The sequence below is a fragment of the Neodiprion fabricii genome, chromosome 1 (genome assembly GCF_021155785.1).
Source record: "Neodiprion fabricii isolate iyNeoFabr1 chromosome 1, iyNeoFabr1.1, whole genome shotgun sequence".
Classification (NCBI taxonomy): Eukaryota; Metazoa; Arthropoda; class Insecta; order Hymenoptera; family Diprionidae; genus Neodiprion; species Neodiprion fabricii.
The window spans coordinates 15,082,064-15,101,031 of NC_060239.1; the positions used below are offsets into that span (position 1 = coordinate 15,082,064).

Sequence of the window (18,968 nt, forward strand, 5' to 3'; positions counted from 1 at the left end):
GAGGGGCTTACCAAGAGTTGATCAACCCCACAGTGCTTAATACGTAGTAAAAAAACGCGAGGTTAGCTCCAATGTACTGAAAATACGATATTGAGCTTCATGAACTATCGCCATGGGTGTCAAACCCATATATTTACAACGGTTCTATGCCCTCAGTTCCAGCCTACGGCTAGTTTATTGCGGGGTTGCAGCACACCCTCCAAGTTCTGGTGCCTGTTTGCCCAGGTATCGGTTGCATATTACCGTCTTGTCAACTCATGATCAATTTTTCAGTACATTGGAGCTATCCTCGCATTTTTTTAATACGTATTAAGCACTGTGGGGTTGATCAACTCTTGGTAAGCCCCTCGGACGGTTCTTATAATCATTAAACGTGATGTTATTTATCGTTGCGGTTTTCGCATCCTTGACACGCTTACCCACTTTAACACCGTTGTCACATTTTTGTTTCATCCTCATCCGTGGTGGGGGGAAAGACGCGGCTGCTGCTATGAAATCTGTACTAACCCAGAGCCGTATACCTGCACATCTATACGTTGATCAATGCAAAGAATTTCGCAACAGCAAATTGAAAGCCCTCATGATGCAGCACAATATCAACATGTATTTGACACTCAGGAACTCAAAGGCGTCGATATGCGAACGTTTTTAGTCGAACATTGAAAAAATAAAATGTGGATGTGGTTTACTCTCCTAGGATTTCACAAGTGGATTAATATTTTGGATGATTTAATGAAGTCCTACAACAACACCAAACATCGCACGATTTGAATAAAACTTACAGGATGTTAGCACGGAGAATGAAAAACAGCTAGTAGTATAGGGGCACTTTGGGGCGTCACAACAAACCCCCCTCGCACCCCTCTCCGGCGCCAGCCCCTCGCCTAGGAGTGACTTTGGGGCGCCTTCCCCTTCCCCCGCCGCCCCTCGCCTAGGAGTGACTTTGGGACGCCTTCCCCTTCCCCCGCCGCCCCTCGCCTAGAAGTGACTTTGGGACGCCATCCCCTTCCCCCGCCGCCCCTCGCCTAGGAGTGACTTTGGGACGCCATCCCCTTCCCCCGCCGCCCCTCGCCTCGGAGCGAATTTTGGGACGCCATCCCCTTCCCCCGCCGCCCCTCGCCTAGGAGTGACTTTGGGACGCCATCCCCTTCCCCCGCCGCCCCTCGCCTCGGAGCAAATTTTGGGACGCCATCCCCTTCCCCCGCCGCCCCTCGCCTAGGAGCGACTTTGGGACGCCATCCCCTTCCCCCGCCGCCCCTTGCCACGGAGCAAATTTTGGGGCCCCTTTCCCCGCAGCCCCTCGTCAAGGAGGTATTTTATTCTAGAAGCTTCTCCGGACGACCACCCCTTTCCCGCAACCCCTTACCAAGGAGCGGTTTTTCCGCCTCGAAGTTCCGCGGCTCGTCAGCCCTTCGCCCGCGACCCCCTCGCCACGTGGTGAATATCGTGTGACGACCCCTTACCCCGGCTACAGTTGACCGCGAATCAGATTCCGGACTCTACGGGATGGCCTCTGGGCCTGTGCACCCTGACCACGGGACGATCCCCTTACCATGGTGCCCCTGGCCGTGCGGCCGATTCTGGGGCCACCTACCCATCTGGCCCCGATACCTCCGTTCACGAAGCGAACTCTGCGACTTGGACGTTTGTGGTTACAGGTCCTCCACCCCGGCTCTCGTTCTTTCTCCATCCCTGCTCTCTGTGTCGGGTGCTCGTGTCACTGACCTTACCCAGCCGTCAGTGTTTATCCTAAGGTTTACGTGCGCTTGGAAAATATAGAATGCAAGACTATAGGCATACTTAGATGTACGAGGATCAGGGTGGGTGGGTGAAGAAACAGAACTCAATGGTGGATTGCATAGAAAAATCAAATCTCATCCTCGCAGGTTTATTCGGTTAACACAGGTGCAAATACATACATGGTTATTACAGATAACGACTAAGTGATAATTACAATGTTCTTATAATTACACAAGATATGTTATCAAGGTTTTTTATTTACCAGCCTTATAATCAGCAACATTACAATTCTTAGAGGTACAACATTGAAGACAACTTATAGGATAAATGTGATTTGAATTGATGGTGTTAGTTTTGCGTTTTGTGACATGGGCTATTCGGTTGTGGAATAATTCTGCGATACGATCGTTTCTTTCGAGGTCAGGAGTAAATATATTGAGAAAATCCCGCAGAGAAAAACCAGCAGCCATAAAGTGCATAAACATAATACAAAATTGTCCACATACATCAGAAGTGAGGCTTTGAAGTTGTCTGTCGTTCCAGTCGTATCGTCTGCAATTTCTTCGTAAAGTCCGCTTATGGTGAGGGACGAATGGTGGTAATCCGAAGCTGTCGAAGTATGTACCGTGTCCGGAGGAACTGACGAAAAATGCCACCCAGTGGCTACCGGGGCGTGTGTGATCATCCGTGTTTGACACAAAGGCTGTCGGGCGTGTCCAGATGAGGGGTATCTGATCCGCTGCAAAAACCCCGGTCTTCCCGTTCGGAATCGCCGGCATCGCGCTCCATATCTGTAGACTGTCCATTTTGTACCTCGTCTTCTTCTCCTTCTTCTTCTTCTTCACCCTCGTTATCGGAGATAATCATACCATTCGTAGAAGATTGCGAGGAGGTACGTAAGTCAATCGCAGTAGTAAGTATTTCGTAGGGAACGGTAACTTCGCCGTCTGACGTAGGCGCAGTCGGATCAGGAGAGATTTTCAGTGAAGCGACTGACTCTGGTATTACTGCTTGTAGCGTGAAATTTCTTTTTGGTACCTGCAGTGGCTGATTACTAGTCGAACTCTCCTCTCCGGTGATTTTGGGCTTACTGGCTGACAATGCTTCTGTATAATCGTATTTAGTTAGAATATCGTTGTTGTTGATCCATTTCTTCAGTTTGAGTGCATTGTTCATCGCACATTTGAAAAATTCCTCCTTCTTAACACCGTGGAAGAAGCACCATACCGAAGACCGTTCCAGTTTGTCGAACGCCGGGCAATCGATGTCCTCCAAGTTGAATATTTGACGCGCGGTACTACTTTCAATATATTTACATTTATCGTGTCCACGGGCAAAGATTCGATGAGCGTTACGTGCGATTTCTCGGAGGTTAACGTCTAATTGAACCAGCGAGATATCACCTTCAAACCACTCGATGCCATGATGGTAGCAGGTTACGTAATTGTTCACGCCACGTTCTTTGAGCGGCAGATCCGTGAAGGGATATGGCGGTTCTATTAACCAGTGCGCCGAGTAGCGATGATCGATGGTGACGACTGCCACCTCTTTCGGTATAAATTTACCATAGATATTTCGAAATCCTTGAATATCTATCACGTAATCCATACTTGAACTTGAAAGAATGTAGTCGAATGAATAGAGAGCTGGAAGAGCGAACCTGCAGTGACGTAGTTTGAATGCTGACTGGCTCGGCACCGTAGTTACGGGTGTTTATATACAGCCTTGTGTTACAATCCCCGCCTCAATTTTTGTTTATCGGGTGTCTCCAGCCGGTCTGTTGCTCCCCTTGAAGACGTTGGCGTGGTGTAGTCACAGTGTTCTCTCTAACGGAAATCACCACCTGGTATATCATAGAAGCGGTCGTGATAGGAGGGGCGTGATCTCCCTGTCTTTCTTAGCCCGAAAAATCTGTAATGACCTGACGTGCAGCATCAACTTCAATAAGATTATCAAATTCAGCGTACACTAGGCAATTCACAGTTTCTTTGAGAGCATCGTCGAACCGCACTTCGACCCTGAGAGTTCCATGTTTGATGAGCGACCAGTGCGATGTACAGTTGGCTGAGAGATCGGGGGTTAGGTCAAAAGCCAATAGACAATTTCCTTTAGCGAACTGCTGTCGGCCGATACCGTTTCCTTCGTTCAGAAAATGAATCCCCGTACCGGAGAAGAGGGTGTGATAAGCGTCCACGTAGAGTTCGTCTTTGGCAAAACTCATCTGTAGCGGCTTCGATGGGACTTGCACCCCGTCGACGTACAACGACAGGAAATTCAAAGAGTAGTTTTGAAAATTAAACGGATTGCGCTGTCTGTCGCCGTTGAAGGCTTTATTGCTGACAAAACCGATTATCACTCGTTTCGGTAGTTGTCCGAGTATGACATTGTCCAGTGTTTCTGCCTGTACTCCTGCGTGTATGGTGAAAGACTTCACCTCGACTCTGGTTACGGGATATTTTGCCGTACCTTTGGCTAGCGTCCGTGCGTGCGCCAGCAAGATTCCAGGGCTGATCTTCATTCGGCGAACGAGCAGCGAAGTTTCCAGTATGTGCAGCTTGTGGCGATTTTCGGCTTCCATGATGCAAAAACTGTCTCTTGATCTCACAAGTCGAAGACGCAGTTCCACACCGTTGATTAAAAATTTGTCTTGATTAAATACGTCACAGTGCAGATGTCCAATCAGATCAACGGTACGTGCATTGCTCATGATCCGTTTGCGTTCGATGAAACCTCGGTCAGCACCGACGGCGTCGGCGTCGTATACATCCGATACTCCATCCTCGCTGTCGTACCATAGAGCCGAAGAAAGATGGGATTTTTTGGCGGGGGGTGCGTAATTCAGTAGAGTCTCTATATATGCTCGATAGGCGTAAGAGTTGTTGGCTGGTGAGACTAGTTTTTGATTGAAGAATATATCGACTTGATTGAACATCGAGTGAAGCAGATTGTTTACCGGAGTGGCATGCGGAGTAGCCGCGTTGCCTTCGCCTGCCGGTGGGGTAGGAGCAGACGGTTGTAGCTTCACTCGTACGCTAAGCATAGTGTGTGCCAAATCGATGTACTCATCACCGTTTCCAGGTACAACAAATTCAATCGGGGAATCGTCGGTTAGAGATGATACGGGCTTGTAGTGTACCCATTGACCAGCCTCAATAGACGTCTGCGTTGGTGGTAGAGAAAACAAATCCAGTTCCGACTTCATACACTCACCCGAGTGCGCGTGCAGGAAGGCCATTGTTGATGTTTAGATTGAAGACGAGCGGCGCGTGGGCTTACCGGGGTCCGAATATGTCTGTAAGGTCCCGTTTTTTACAACACTTTTTCCGCTTAGTTTTCTTGACGGTTCCGGCACGCTTGGGTATCTTGGCCGATGTTTTCTTTTTCGACCTTCGTCTAATTTTTCTCGTACTACCAGCTGCTCGGTGCGCGCCGACAAGTCTGTTGACGCGGGCAATGTTTGACTGACGCGCTAATCCGCCGGCTCGGCTTTTATAACCGCTACCCTTCATGAGTTTATCAATTTTTTCTTCAGCAGCTCTTTTCAATTTGTGTCCTGATTCTACGAATCGACTCTTGACTGCCTGTTTGAACGGAGTGTCGTTTCTTACGTCTGTCATGACGTTCATCCCTGCACGTAGTGCTTCTCTTCCGACCGCGCGAGCACCACTGGACAGCAGAGGTAGTATTCGACGAAACAGGCCTCCCAAGAAGCTGCCGATTCCGTGCCCGCGTTGATGCGGTGCTCCTCGGTAAACCGTCTCAATGCCTCCACCGCCGAGCTGATTTTCGTAATGTTGTATATAATGAGCCATGTCGTACCTGGTATGTTTTCCCTCTCTCTCTTTTGCTGAGCGACTCCTGTGATTCCAGTCAATTACTGAACGCGTCTAAAATGCAGCGTTACCGTCAGTGTCCCGCTCGTGAATGGTGCTGGACTACCGAATTGATCTCTTATATCGATCTCGATGGTTTGAAAGTTCGTGAGCATCAGTGGTACGTAGTACAGTGGTGATAGTGTTTTCATCTCTGATTCGCCTTGTGAGATATTGTCTTTGCCGCATGTTTGAATGACTCGTAACAGCGGGGCGTAAACATCTCCAACGATACGTGGCTCCACCAGATCGCAATAAATAAACATCTGGCAGCCGGGGATCCTTGATGATTTGTTGGTTTCGGATAGCTTGCAATCTGATACCTCGACTGCACCTTCCCCAGGAGTATTGTAATGCGTGACACAGGGTATCGTTTCATTTTTCACTGGCGCATACCCCCGAGGGTGTTCAAACGTGAGTGGATAATGAATTTCGGCCAGCCCGACTTCCCAGTCGCCCGTTAATTGAATCTGACGCGGTAACTGGGTAATGTAACAGCACGTCCGATTCTCCGGAAAAAACTGCATCGAGCTGTTGCTCGGTAAAGTCAGGTAAAACTGATCCCGGGACATTTTCTTTGATGCACGAGTCGAACGGTGAACACTCAACGACTGCGAGACATACTGCAATAACACGCTATTTTATCATCCCCGTGTTTCCCCCTCCACACGCTGAAGTTCAGGGTCGTAGAACAAGCCGTCGATTACTTCGCCGTTGAGATCCTCCAAGACGTACACTATCGGTGAACGTGCAAGCACTCGTCGGATCTTGAATAATTCTTCGCTCCAGTTTGCCGCGTAGCCTTTTTCAAATGTTCCCTTGGTTTTACTAATTCGTACAAAATCATTCTTATGGAATCTCGGTTTGCCATTTGGACGCGGAGGATAACGCTTTTCCATGTGGGCACGTGCTGTAGCAGCATTGCGAAGCGTCACTTCCGACGGCGCCATGCCGATGCTCGAGTGAACTGTATTGTTGTAGGCTTGCACGATTTGTGGCAAAACATCGACGTAGCGTTGCGTCTTTTTATGCGTGAAGTAACGCCACAGGCGTTCTTTGAGTGTACGATTGAATCGCTCCACGATAGCTGCTTTCACATCGGGATTACGAGTAACACGATATCGTATTTCATTGTCGCGAAGTATCTTCTGAAAAGCACTCCCGACAAATTCTTTACCCTTGTCCGTTTGCAGTAGGTCGGGTCTGCGCGGCGTAGTGTGCAACACTTGCTCGAAACCTTCAGCAACGGTTGCGGCTGTCTTTCGTTTCAGCGGGACCACCCATGCGTACTTGCTCAATACATCGATGACCACCAGGAGATAGCGAAAACCGTTGTTGCGGCTCTTCATGGAACTCAGGTCAGCCAGGTCAGCTTCCCATACGTCGTCTATGTTGGAAACGTTGTACCTTGCTCTCGGAAATTTCCTGTGCACGGGCTTGTGTAAGGTGTAGGCATCCTGAGCTGCCAGCCATTTTCTCACCGAATCGCGAGAGTTGTTTTCGCGTGCAACATCTTCCAGAATTCGTGCTCCCGCGTAACCGGCAGTATGCGAGGGATTGTAATACGTTTCTTCAAGAAGAGTCGTCATTTTTCTTCAGCCGAAGTGTTTTCCAACCGGATTTTGCTCCGGTGGTGCGTTTGCGTAGAGCGTATCCTGCGTCGTGAGAACGGCTGGTTACGGGTGTAACGTTTGCGGAACTTCGTCGCTTCGTCGGGGAACTACTGGCGTGTGTCGATAGTTGTTGCGATGTTACCGTCGGTAGACCCGGAGCGTCGAATGTGCGTATGTCTTTCCAAAGCGTATCGTTCCCCACGTATTCTCGGGGTACGTTGATCGTCTGAAGAAACCGTGCAAACTGACCAGCCCCTGTAGGAGTAAAAGTCTTCCTAGATCGCATGGCGTGATTGACCAGGTCGACGATGTTTGCGCCGGGAACTGTAACGCCGTCTAACGAGACGGTTCCTGCGGCATCCCAAGAAAATCGTTCCGGTACGCTGCCGAGTTCGCGCATCAGCATTTCGGCCTTTGCACGATACTTCTTTGGTACCGCTGACGCGACTTTCTTTGCGCGCGCTTGAACGTTGCCAGGACTCGCAGCTACGGTGGGAGATATCATTGATTCATCGGCTGTGTTTCCGTCTTCTTCTTCCTCCTCCTCCTCTTCCTCCTTCTCCTTTTCCTCGAGAACGTCTAATTTCATGGGTTTGCGTGCGTCGTTTGCAAAAAACAAATATCGTTGAAGTACCTGCTGATAGAGTTTCCATTTTTCTGCGTCGTCTTTCGACGGTTTGTTCAAGATGTCCTTCATCTCGTTGTCGAGTCTTGAAACGGGATCGGTGTGTGTGGTAGTTGTATTTCCAGGTGAAAGCGTAGTGGCTATACCCTCGCTGACGCGTTGTTGAAATCTCTCCATACTCTCCATAGGAATTAAAACCATCTTCTTTGTACGTTCCATTTTGCTATTTGGAGAAGAGGCTGGAGGCTAAAGTCCCGAGTAACGGAGCGAGCAAGAGGGTGAGAAATCCGTTCCCACGTTGAACAAGAAAACGTTTTTTGGACTTCCAGGTACCCCGGTTGCTGGCCAACCGCCGTAATGTCTGTTTATGACGTGCCAGACGATTTTTCTGAATTCTGGACAGTGCTACGTTACCCTCCAAGGTGTTCAATGCACACTCACAAATGGTCTTTACCAGCGAATTGTCGGCCGTGCGTAGCAATGCCGATCTCTGCGACGGGTTCAATTTCTGCAGAGCGTGCAGCGCTACTGCGTTTGCTTTGGTGAAATCGGCACGAGCTCTGCGACCGGACGCGGTACGGCGTATTCGAGGCATCACAGCTGAACGACTGGAACCCGGTGCGCATTGGTGACCTTTATATCCTTTCGCGGAACGTATACATAGTGATTATCGTCCGAAGGGAAGATGTTTGATCGGAAACGGCAATTCTCCGGAGTGGATTGCTTCAGGTCGAAAAGCAGATATCCGTGTGGCGCTGCGGTAGCGTCGTGATAGGCCTCTTGAAGAAACCTCGGATCTTCGGGATACACCTGTCTGGCAAGATGTTGAATTTGGGCACGATCCCGTGGATTTTTGAAGAAGACTATGTAGTTTGCGTTGAGGGAAATATCTCGTTGACCGTTGCCCTTGTGAAAGAGATTTTGTGTTATGTAGAAAACGCTGAGGTTCTTATGATGACAGACCTTGGTAAAAAGATCAACGACGACATTGTTTGAAGCCTCTCGCATCAGATCGTCGATTACCAAAAGTTTCGGTTTTTTGTCACCCTCGTAATCGGCGTGTTGCGGTAACCCCTCGCGGTACTCTATACTCTTGTCCCCGTCGTACAACGGCTGCCATTCGTCAAAGTACCATATCACACGACTAAATCTTGTGTCGCACATTGACGTTCCATGACGCAGAAAGTTCTTGACGAAATTTGATTTACCGCACCCTGATGGCCCGGCTACAATGGCCGAAAACGGATGTTTCCAACGTGTGTCCGTCATCGAACAAGAAGAAGAAGAAGAAGAAGAATCCATGGATAATGCGGGATCTATAAAAATTGAAACAATTGAAAACACGTTCTTTTACTACGCTAGCTTGCTCGCGGCGGCGGCGGCGGCGGCGGCGGCACTCCCTTCGTGCGCTGACCATGAGCTTATTCAAGCGCACGCGGAAGCGTAACCGCGCAGGTACGAGCTCATCGGCGCGCTCGCGGTCGAGCTGATTGTGCGTGAGGCGCGTACGCCATGAGCTTATTCGTACGCGTGCGCGCAGTGATATCAGCTTGAAAACAGCGCGCCCCGCCGCGGTTTACGAGATGAATTTTTACGAGCAATGCGAGATTTTTTCACAATTTTTCATGCGTAGGGTTTAAGCGTGGTACTAACCTTTATACAGTTTGGCGGGACACATACAAGAGAGTATCTGATGGGTTGGCCTGGCGTCTCGCCGGTTGGAATAACAGGCGGTTGGGGTAAGAATCCCTTCGGTGTCCTCTGTCTGTCCGTCCGTCTATTTGTTTGTCTGTCTATCTATCTGTCGCTCAAACGCGCGCGTGGCTTGCCGTCTGGGTGTCTGTACTACCGCAGGGTGAGAAGACGGAAGCTGTGGTGTGCAACTGCTCGGAGTCTGGGATCTTCGTCATCATCCAGTGCGATAACCGTAGGGCAGCGTATCGAAACTCGTGACGCAACAACGCCTTTTCACGTACACCGGTTTACACGTTTTGTGCTCGGAGCGCGTCACGACTGCGTGCAGTTCCGTTCGGCGAATGGCGCGATACTCCAAGGGAATGGGTGCAGCGGCTTCTACCACCATCCGCTTGATGGCCTCGAAGTTGATTTTCGAGCTCGTTGCGTGATTCAGCGATATGCCTTTCACCTTGCAAATTTCCACCTCTTCACCATTCGGACGTTTAATGATGAAAGCATAGAATTTTGGCCCTCCCGAGACGAAAGCGCGTATAAAACTCCCACGGCCGTAAGACGCCAACTCGTCCGTCAGGTCGCCAAGAAAGTTACCCGTGGGAGGTTCATACTCGTTTGGCCTTCGGAGGTTTCGGGTATAAATTACTGAATCGGTGTCGTAATAGAGCACGCGCCGATCGAGCTTCTCAAGGAACGAGAAGAGCTTCAGCCGAGCCTGGGCAGTGGTGTACGAGGCAATCACGACGTTTGCCAGCGCTGACGGTTCAACGCTGTGTTGCGCGTGCGACCAACGCACGTACAACACTTCGTCGTTCACGGGCAGCAAACCGGACACCTCGACTTCAGGGTTGGTCAAAAGCTCGAGCAGCTGCTGACGCGTCTTTATGACCTCTGTTTTTACCAGATTCTCGCGTTGCCCGAACTTGCCCCAAAACGAATTTAAGCATAATTTGGAAACTGATCGCATGCCGGGATTCTTAGCAATACGGTCGCGATCTAGCCGTATACCCTCGACCCGCTCATACTCATCAAGGTAGCGCATTCGAGCCGACTCGTCCTCGCATTCAGCAGGCCAGCCGCTTGCCTCTTGCTTAATCTTGAGGAAGGTGTCGATATAGCCGGCGAAATGCCCACCTTGACGAGTAGTCGGGTCAAACGATGTCACCGTATACGACCAGATCTCGCTTATGCTCCTGATCTTGTATCCCATTTCCACGGCTTTTTTTAATTCGATCGACACCCACGTGCCCTCGAATTCTCGCGCAGCCTCGTCATCATGTCTACACTCGTCCTGGTTCAAACTCTGACAACATGAGCGGCACAAGGCAAACATGAGTTTGTCATGCATGCGCACCGGCAAAACAGGGTGATAAAGATTGCGAGGCGGTAAAACTCGGCACTTGATGAGCCCCTCAACTCGCGTGATGTCGCAACCGCTTGACCCTGTCAAGAGCTTACACTCCTCTCCAACGTAGACCGTCGGGTGGCCAACAGGGAACCTTCCATTCTTACAGATGAACGGATACAACGAGCAAACATCGACGTATCGTATTTCCTCGTACGCGTTGCCCGTTGCATCTGTCTTCACCTCGTAGTATCGGGAAGCGTTCCCCGTTCGACCGCCGTAGAACGCATCACGCGGATTGAGTGCTTCGCTCGTGGCAGTGCCAGCGATCAGCGGGTGTGTTGCCACGTACTCCCTCATCTCCTCGTTCTCCCTCAAGCTCCGATCAAACTCGCATTCCCACTGTTCCGTCACGCGGTAACCCAATTCGCGCATACGGCTGATCTTTGCACGAGTTTCCTCGTAACGCCTATCCAACGTCTCGCCGTTGACGCTACGCCTATCGCGGTTGATTCGTAAACATTTACGACAGCCGTGCCAGAAACAACCGTGAAACTCGTAGACGTGTCGCGTACCGTCGCCCGCGACATGGTATCCGTCCACCTTGCGACCCGTCTCCGGAATCCGAAACTCGCGTCCGTTTCCGGCATGCCTGATGTCAATACCCAGCTCGCGCTCTTTCACGACCAACCACTCCAGAGCCTTACGAGACTGGGCATCGGCAAGACGATAACCGCCCGGTGGCAGGATACCTATTCGCTCCGGTTGTAAAAAATTTTTACGGAACAGCACCGAACAAGCCGAGGCAATTGTCGTGCTCTCGGTAAAGGGACACACTCTGCCGCACTCCAGAAATATGTCCCTGAATGCTACGCACGCACGTCGCAGAATATCCACGTCCGACCGACAGTACGACAACAATTCCGCGTCAAAGTCGAACAGATGGTCGTTCGCTACAGCCTCGTTGTACCATGAGTAAAACTCTGCTCGCGCATCGCTACTCATGGTATCCGGAGAGTAAAACTTCGCTGCGGGGAGCGGTCCCACGTAACCCACGTTTTCAGGGGTATTGAAAAGGTGGGGAAATACACCTTTCACGGAAGTAGTCGGTAGTCCAAAAGCCTTCGGTAGCGCCGATAATGCCATAGGCATATATGCTAAGGAATCCAGAAATCGGGTGTGACCCGTTTCGAGCATAATGATCTTACTGCCGCTTAGGATGACCTGCGGCGGGTTTCCATCCCGCTCAACCATATGCCGCAGTATGAATTGCGCGTCAAAACCTTTTGCATTGTGCGCAATGCATACGATGCGGGCAAAGTCCTGAACGGGCCGAGTAGCAAAGTCTACCAACTCCTTCACCGGTTCCCTCCTGAAAACGAACTCACGCACGAGCCCGCAAGCGGAACAGCCGTTCGATATATCGGGATCGTGGATACATTGCGTACACACTTGTTGCGCTACGCACAAGTTCGGCACATGTATGTTTGTCGTCGCGTCACCGTCTACCGTCTCGCATTGCTGCGTTTCGAAATCATAAAAAATGAAGATGTAACGTTTCGGTCTTGTCGCGTCTTTCAGCGGCGTCATGAAGCAGTAGTGATTGTACGGTCTGTTGCAGCGGCAAGTGACGCAAAAACGAGTTTCACAAATGTGTGCCCTCCGCGAAAGATTTACGAATCGCTCGCAATTCCGGCATATACGCAGCGTTGCACAAACGGAACGACGCGGACTGAAGGAGCCGATCCTGCGGTGGTACTCCAGACAACCGTTACCGCGGAACACGCGTCTACAATCGGGACACTCGATTTCGCGAGACTGGCTGTTGCACGGTGGCGATGCGAGGCACTGTGGGCACTTTACGGAACATCGGTGTTCGTACCCGTTGTTAAATTTCCTATTGCAGGGTTGACAGAAAAAGGCCCCTGCTGCCGCCGCGGTTAAATTTACAATTGGGCAATAATGCTGTTCTTCGGGATAATACAGCAGATTCAATCGGTGCCTGACATCGCCTGTTCCGTTTGCTCTCACCACGGCAGTACCGTCGTAAAATGCCGCTTCGCCGGTACCTAGCCTCCCCAACTCGTACACTGTGATGAGGAATCCCTCGCGTGCCAGATAGTTCTGGAACTGTGCGATTTCATGCACTGTGCACCCCGTTGGCGGAATCTCGACACCGGCGTTCGCAACAAGATTACGCGCTTCTGCACGCTGGAAACTGGACCTAGCGAATCTCACCATCTCGTAATGCTCGTGCAGAGCGCCACTGCGGTTCGGGCCTCTCTCGGCGTGAGCCTTGGCTACAACGAGGGCACGAGGTAAACACAACCCGTCACTGTTGACAATCTGCACGACAGATTTTTTGAGTACCCCCGCGTGCGTGATCGGCTTCGGCTTTCCGCGACCCTCCGGTACTCCAACACTGTGTACCGTCACGGTGAAGACGCTGTCGACGCCAAACTCTGATGCGCTCTGGGCTACGCTGAAAACTAACTTCCAGAGGTCACTGTACCGCGAATCCCTCACCGGCCGGAACGATAACCACGCAGGACCATGATTAAAACTCTCCGCGCTAAACGTGAAACCTATGTAGTCGCTACTCCGACACGTTGCTACGGCATAAGCATGCAGGTCTCTGAACGCGTCCTCCAGCCACTCCACTAGATTAACACCCGATTCAGGGGCCGCGATCTTCATTCGCAACTCACGCCCTGTGACCGCGAATTTACGAATGAATTTCGTTGATTCACCGATAACCGTGAAACGGTTACCCAGTGAATCAGCCCCGTCATCGGGTGCCTGACTTGACTCCTTCTCGCTCGCGGCTTCACTCTCCAGCCCCGATTCTCTCCCCATGTTTCCAGAGTATGCACCCTCTGTCTCGTCGTCGTCAGCATCGTCGTCGAATTCAAACGCCACGTCGGAAGCTGTCTGTGTCTCGTCATCGTCTGACTCTAATGTCACGTCAGAATCGTAATTCGGAGCCCTCCGGGCCCTACCCCCGCCGATCTGTATGCCCGAGGTACTGGCGCCCTCGTTCACGCGAAACGGACCAACAGTTTGCATAAGACCCCCTGTTGTACATATAAAACAAAAATAAGACTAAACCCCATGGTAAAGCGTCGTCAATCCGCAAGTATAGTTGAATTTCGCGGTTTTACTAGAAACGCACACCCTAGAGTACCCGCGTGATTAGCTCCCCTAAAAAATATCCTCGTCCATCGCCGGCGGAGTATAACTCATCTGAGTGAATATTCCACTCTCGGGTGTCTGCGGCCACGAGAATATTATCGCCTCATCCATTGGGGATATGGAATAATTGTCTCCTTCTTCCTCTTCTGCTACCGCCGGCTCATGAGCATCGACCGGATCTAATTACCCGCCCCCACCAGAGAAGAAATTGCTCGTGAGTTCATATCAAAATACCTAGTCTGCATTTTTTGTTTTCAAACTTTTCCTATATACCTTGAATTTCCAACACTCCTGACGGACCTGGACGTGACAAGACTAAGGTCGACGCCTGTGATGAATCGATTTCTGCAACGGACACAATAACCTTCAGTACACGCGTGAAAGAAGGATTCTAGAACTCTTGGAACACCGCCCACGCACAACGTATTTACACACGGGTACTCCATGATATACGGCATATCGTACAGACAAATCATCTGGACTTACCATCACGAGCTCCGACAGAAATCGGCTCCTCGGCGGTCCGATCGTTCACCATCGTCTCATTCACCCCTGTCTCTCCCGCAATCGCCAACTCCTCGCAGGCAACACAGCCCTCGAGAAGAGCTGCCTCGTTCTCGCTGGTATCCATCATGAATTCTAACACAAGGAAATTTTGATATACCACTCGCGCACAACGTATTTATACGCGACAACTCCCTGCTACGTCACAGCGTACGGACAATCATCCGGACTTACCGTCACGAGCGGTAGAAACCGGCTCCTCGGTGGGCCTCCCCAGCGCTACCCCTTGCGACGCGATCGTCTCATCGGCGACGTCGACGACGATATCGCATAGAGCCGCCTCATTCTCCGCGGAGTCCTCCAGCATCGCGCGGAATTCTAACGGTTGGAAAACTTGATCTATATTTTTCCATATTACATATTTTCTTTTATCTTTTTACCCCACTCTGAAGATCCGGTAATTCAAACTCCACACAAACGTACACTGCGCACAACACAAATAACAACTTACCGTTTCGCTCGTTGTACTCAGCCATCAGCGCCCGAACAACGGCGAAGCGGGTGGCACCCCGCTGACGAATTACACTCGCGGCTACACTGAGGCACTCGTAACCCCGCAACGCACCGGTGCTGTGGAGGTGCGCCAGGGCCCGTGCCCCGCAGACCGCCAGAAGCTCTCGCAAATGCCGAAGCAATTCCGCATGTGACATGCGGAACAACAGCTCCCGACGGAAGACAGGGCACACCCGCACAAGACTCGCGTTAGCCCTCCTAGCCTGGCTAGCTGCCTTCACCACCGCGTAACGGAGATCGTTAATTGATTGCATTATTTTAAAAATATGGCAATAATTGAAACGGAATCGTTGTTTTCGCCAACACTGCGATTTTCTAACTGAGAAGATCTCCGGGCCCACAACCATTTATAAGTTCAACAGGTTGGGTTTTGTTTAGGCCAAATGCTATTACAATACGTTACCACGCCGCTTCTTGAGCTAAGTATACGAAATTTTACTATGGTCCGCTAGCGTAAACCTTCCGCGGCGGTTCGCGGTGAGACACCCGCAGCCAGGGTGAAAATAAACCAAAGCCATCCGGACCCAACGCGGAGGCTGACTGCTACATATGGCAAAACAAATCTATTGACAGCGATAATCATGGTTTTCTCATAATTAAACAAAGTTGTACAGCTGACGTCATTTATCCTGTTGAAAAACTTGCATGCCCTAAAGTCTACTTTGATTAACGGGAGAACGGGTATTCGTCGAGACATATGAAATTTAAAGATAAAATAGAAAACGATCCGATGGATTCACTCGCAATTCCGACCTCAAATCGTGGAGCTGATTCGACGGTTGGTAACGGTTAGAAACAAGTGTATTTGAGAATAATGTTAATACTCTTCTCATGCGACGTCTATGTATACCGCCATCGATAAACTGCAACTGTTTGTACCACCCTCAGAATAGGAAACGAGTTATAAACCTAATGCATACTGGACCTATGGAGATTGTAGACTCATCTTGAGACATCAAAATGATACAGCCGATGAGACCCCCTTTTGTATTCCTTCGTCCACTGAGGCATAACAATCAACATACCGTAAGAGTGTACGTTGGAAAAGCAGGGACCAGGCTACCGTCCGACGCAAGGCCCAAACATTGCAAGTATAACACGGTCCATGCTGTATACACCCACAGCTCTTCCCATCATCTTTCTTCTGTTACAATGATTACGTATACGTCCCTCGATGGACTGCAACTGTTTGCGCCAGCCTAGGGAACGGAAACTAGATATAAACCTAATGCATACCTACGGTGCTTGTAGACTCATCTTGCGAATACGAAATGATACACCCGGTGAGGCCCCTTCGTATTCCCGCGACGACCACTAAGGCATAACAAACAACATATCCTAAGGCTGTACGTTGGAAAAGCGGGGACCAGCCTACCGTCTGACGCAAGGCCCAAACATTGCAAGTATAACACGGTCCATGCTGTATACACCCACAGCTCTTCCCATCATCTTTCTTCTGTTACAATGATTACGTATACGTCTCTCGATAGACTGCAACTGTTTGCACCAGCCTCAGAAACGGAAACGAGATGTAAACCTAATGCAGACCTACGGAGATTGTAGACTCATCTTGCGACAACGAAATGATACACCCGGTGAGGCCCTTTGTATTTCCTCGTCGACCACTAAGCCATAACAAACAACATACCCTAAGGCTGTACGTCGGAAAAGCGCGGGCCAGCCTACGAACCGTCACAAGTCCCAAACATTACGTGTATAACATGAACCATGCTGTCTACTCCCGTAACCCTTCCCATTATTTTCTTCTCTTGCAATGTCTACGTATACATACCTCGATAGACTGCAACTGTTTGCACCGACCATAGCTCCGAATTCGAGCTCTAAACCTAATGCAAGTTTGATACAGGCCTATCGAGATCGTTGGGTTTTCTGGCGACATAATTACATTTGTCTTACTCCCCATCGTGGAAACGAAATATAATCAACGGCGTAAGCTTGATATAGTCTGGTAAGGAACGCCTGAATTGAACGAGGCATTAGAATTTCGTTAATTCTTTTTAGTCACGCTGCAAACGCCATTTTGTAGAGTGGGGGGTTACACCCTCTATATTCAAGTGAGATACAAAAGAGCGTCAGTCTTGCGACAACTACGGAAGAATCCTCACGTGAACTATGGCTACATCCAAATCTTCTGCACCAATGGGCAACGTGAATAAAATGTATAAAACATTTACGAAGGCTTTGAAAAAGACTGAGAAAAATCTGCTGTTGTCGACAACGTATAGTCTAAATAATTCTTTTACGAAGAAAATAGTCATCGGTCTCGGTCTACGGCTCGACGATCAGTTTGAACCGGTCATCAAACTCGTCAACAACTCCTCCGGAGGCGTGCGTCTGACACCAGCGGCCTGGTCGCGACTCGCAGATGAGTTGGACAATATCTCCGAATACCTTGACATAGAAGGATACACCGATGCCCAATGGTATTTTAATCGGATTGAGCTTGGTGGCTGCAACGTCGAATTGTCAACAGCACACGGTGAGCGAGCCGTCAGATTTGAAATACCTACGGAATCCGAAGTCACCGAATCAGAAGATAAGGAATCAGACTGCGCAGACACGGCCACCCAGGATGAGAACTTTCAGTCACCCGCCAAACGCCAGAAAGTGTATCAACCCACCATTGTAATGCAGAAATCCACATTCAACGGACTTAAAGCTATATTTGTGTGTGTCGACGAACGGCTACGAAGGCTTCAGCGTTTAGCCCATTCGGTAAACGAGTGCAAGAAATCATACGTCGCATACATAGCCGAGAAAGTGAATCTGACGCAGCTCAAGGAACCGAGTCTTCATCGCATCAGGCAAATAGCGGAGAAGGAATACGGCGCTGTCCTAGAACACATCGCGTCGTCAGCGAATCCTGCCTTTGCCGAGAATTACCTCAGTATTGTTCTCCTTGAAATTACCCGCCTGTTTCCATCATACCTCGCTGCTGAAATCAAGCAGGCCATCGAAACTGAGGACAAAGCCTTAGCCAGCCTCTGAACAAACTATTTCGACACTACCATCATCAAGCATCGGGATAACCTCCTGTCCGCTATTTCGCAATGAAGACCAAGGGCACCGTACAACTCGAAATTAATCAAGAGGAAATATCAGACGTATGTGTTACCCTGAGAATTTTTTCGTGTGAAGAGACTCGGATCAACACGGCTACACCCCGCCAAGCGAACGCAGATGCTGTAGATGAACCATTGTACGTACCCGAAGAACAGCCTTATCCATGGGTGGTACTGTCTATACTCGTGATTGCTATAATTATTATAAGTATAGTAGTGATGTGGGGCGCTGTAACTATAACAAATAAAAACATCCTGCTCCAACAACAAGCAAACAAATAGTAATAACCATGTATGTATTTGCACGTGCGTTAACCGAATAGACCTGCGAGGATGAGATTTCATTTTTCTATGCAATCCACCATTGAGTTCTGTTTCCTCACCCACCCACCCTGATCCTCGTACATCTAAGTATGCCTATAGTCTTGCATTAAGAAAGAGAGAGAGAGTGACCAGGTCTATATTTTCCAAGCGCACGTAAACCTTAGGATAAACACTGACGGCTGGGTAAGGTCAGTGACACGAGCACCCGAGACAGAGAGCAGGGATGGAGAAAGAACGAGAGCCGGGGTGGAGGACCTGTAACCACAAACGTCCAAGTCGCAGAGTTCGCTTCGTGAACGGAGGTATCGGGGCCAGATGGGTAGGTGGCCCCAGAATCGGCCGCACGGCCAGGGGCACCATGGTAAGGGGATTGTCCTGTGGTCAGGGTGCACAGGCCCAGAGGCC

At 49.9% G+C, this 18,968-nt stretch overlaps 1 protein-coding gene across 2 annotated transcripts in view; it reads left to right on the top strand.

Moving 5' to 3' along the window:
* Positions 1-18,968, top strand: part of LOC124188024 (arylsulfatase J) — an 850,127-nt gene that overhangs the window by 115,363 nt on the left and 715,796 nt on the right. The window lies entirely within an intron of this gene.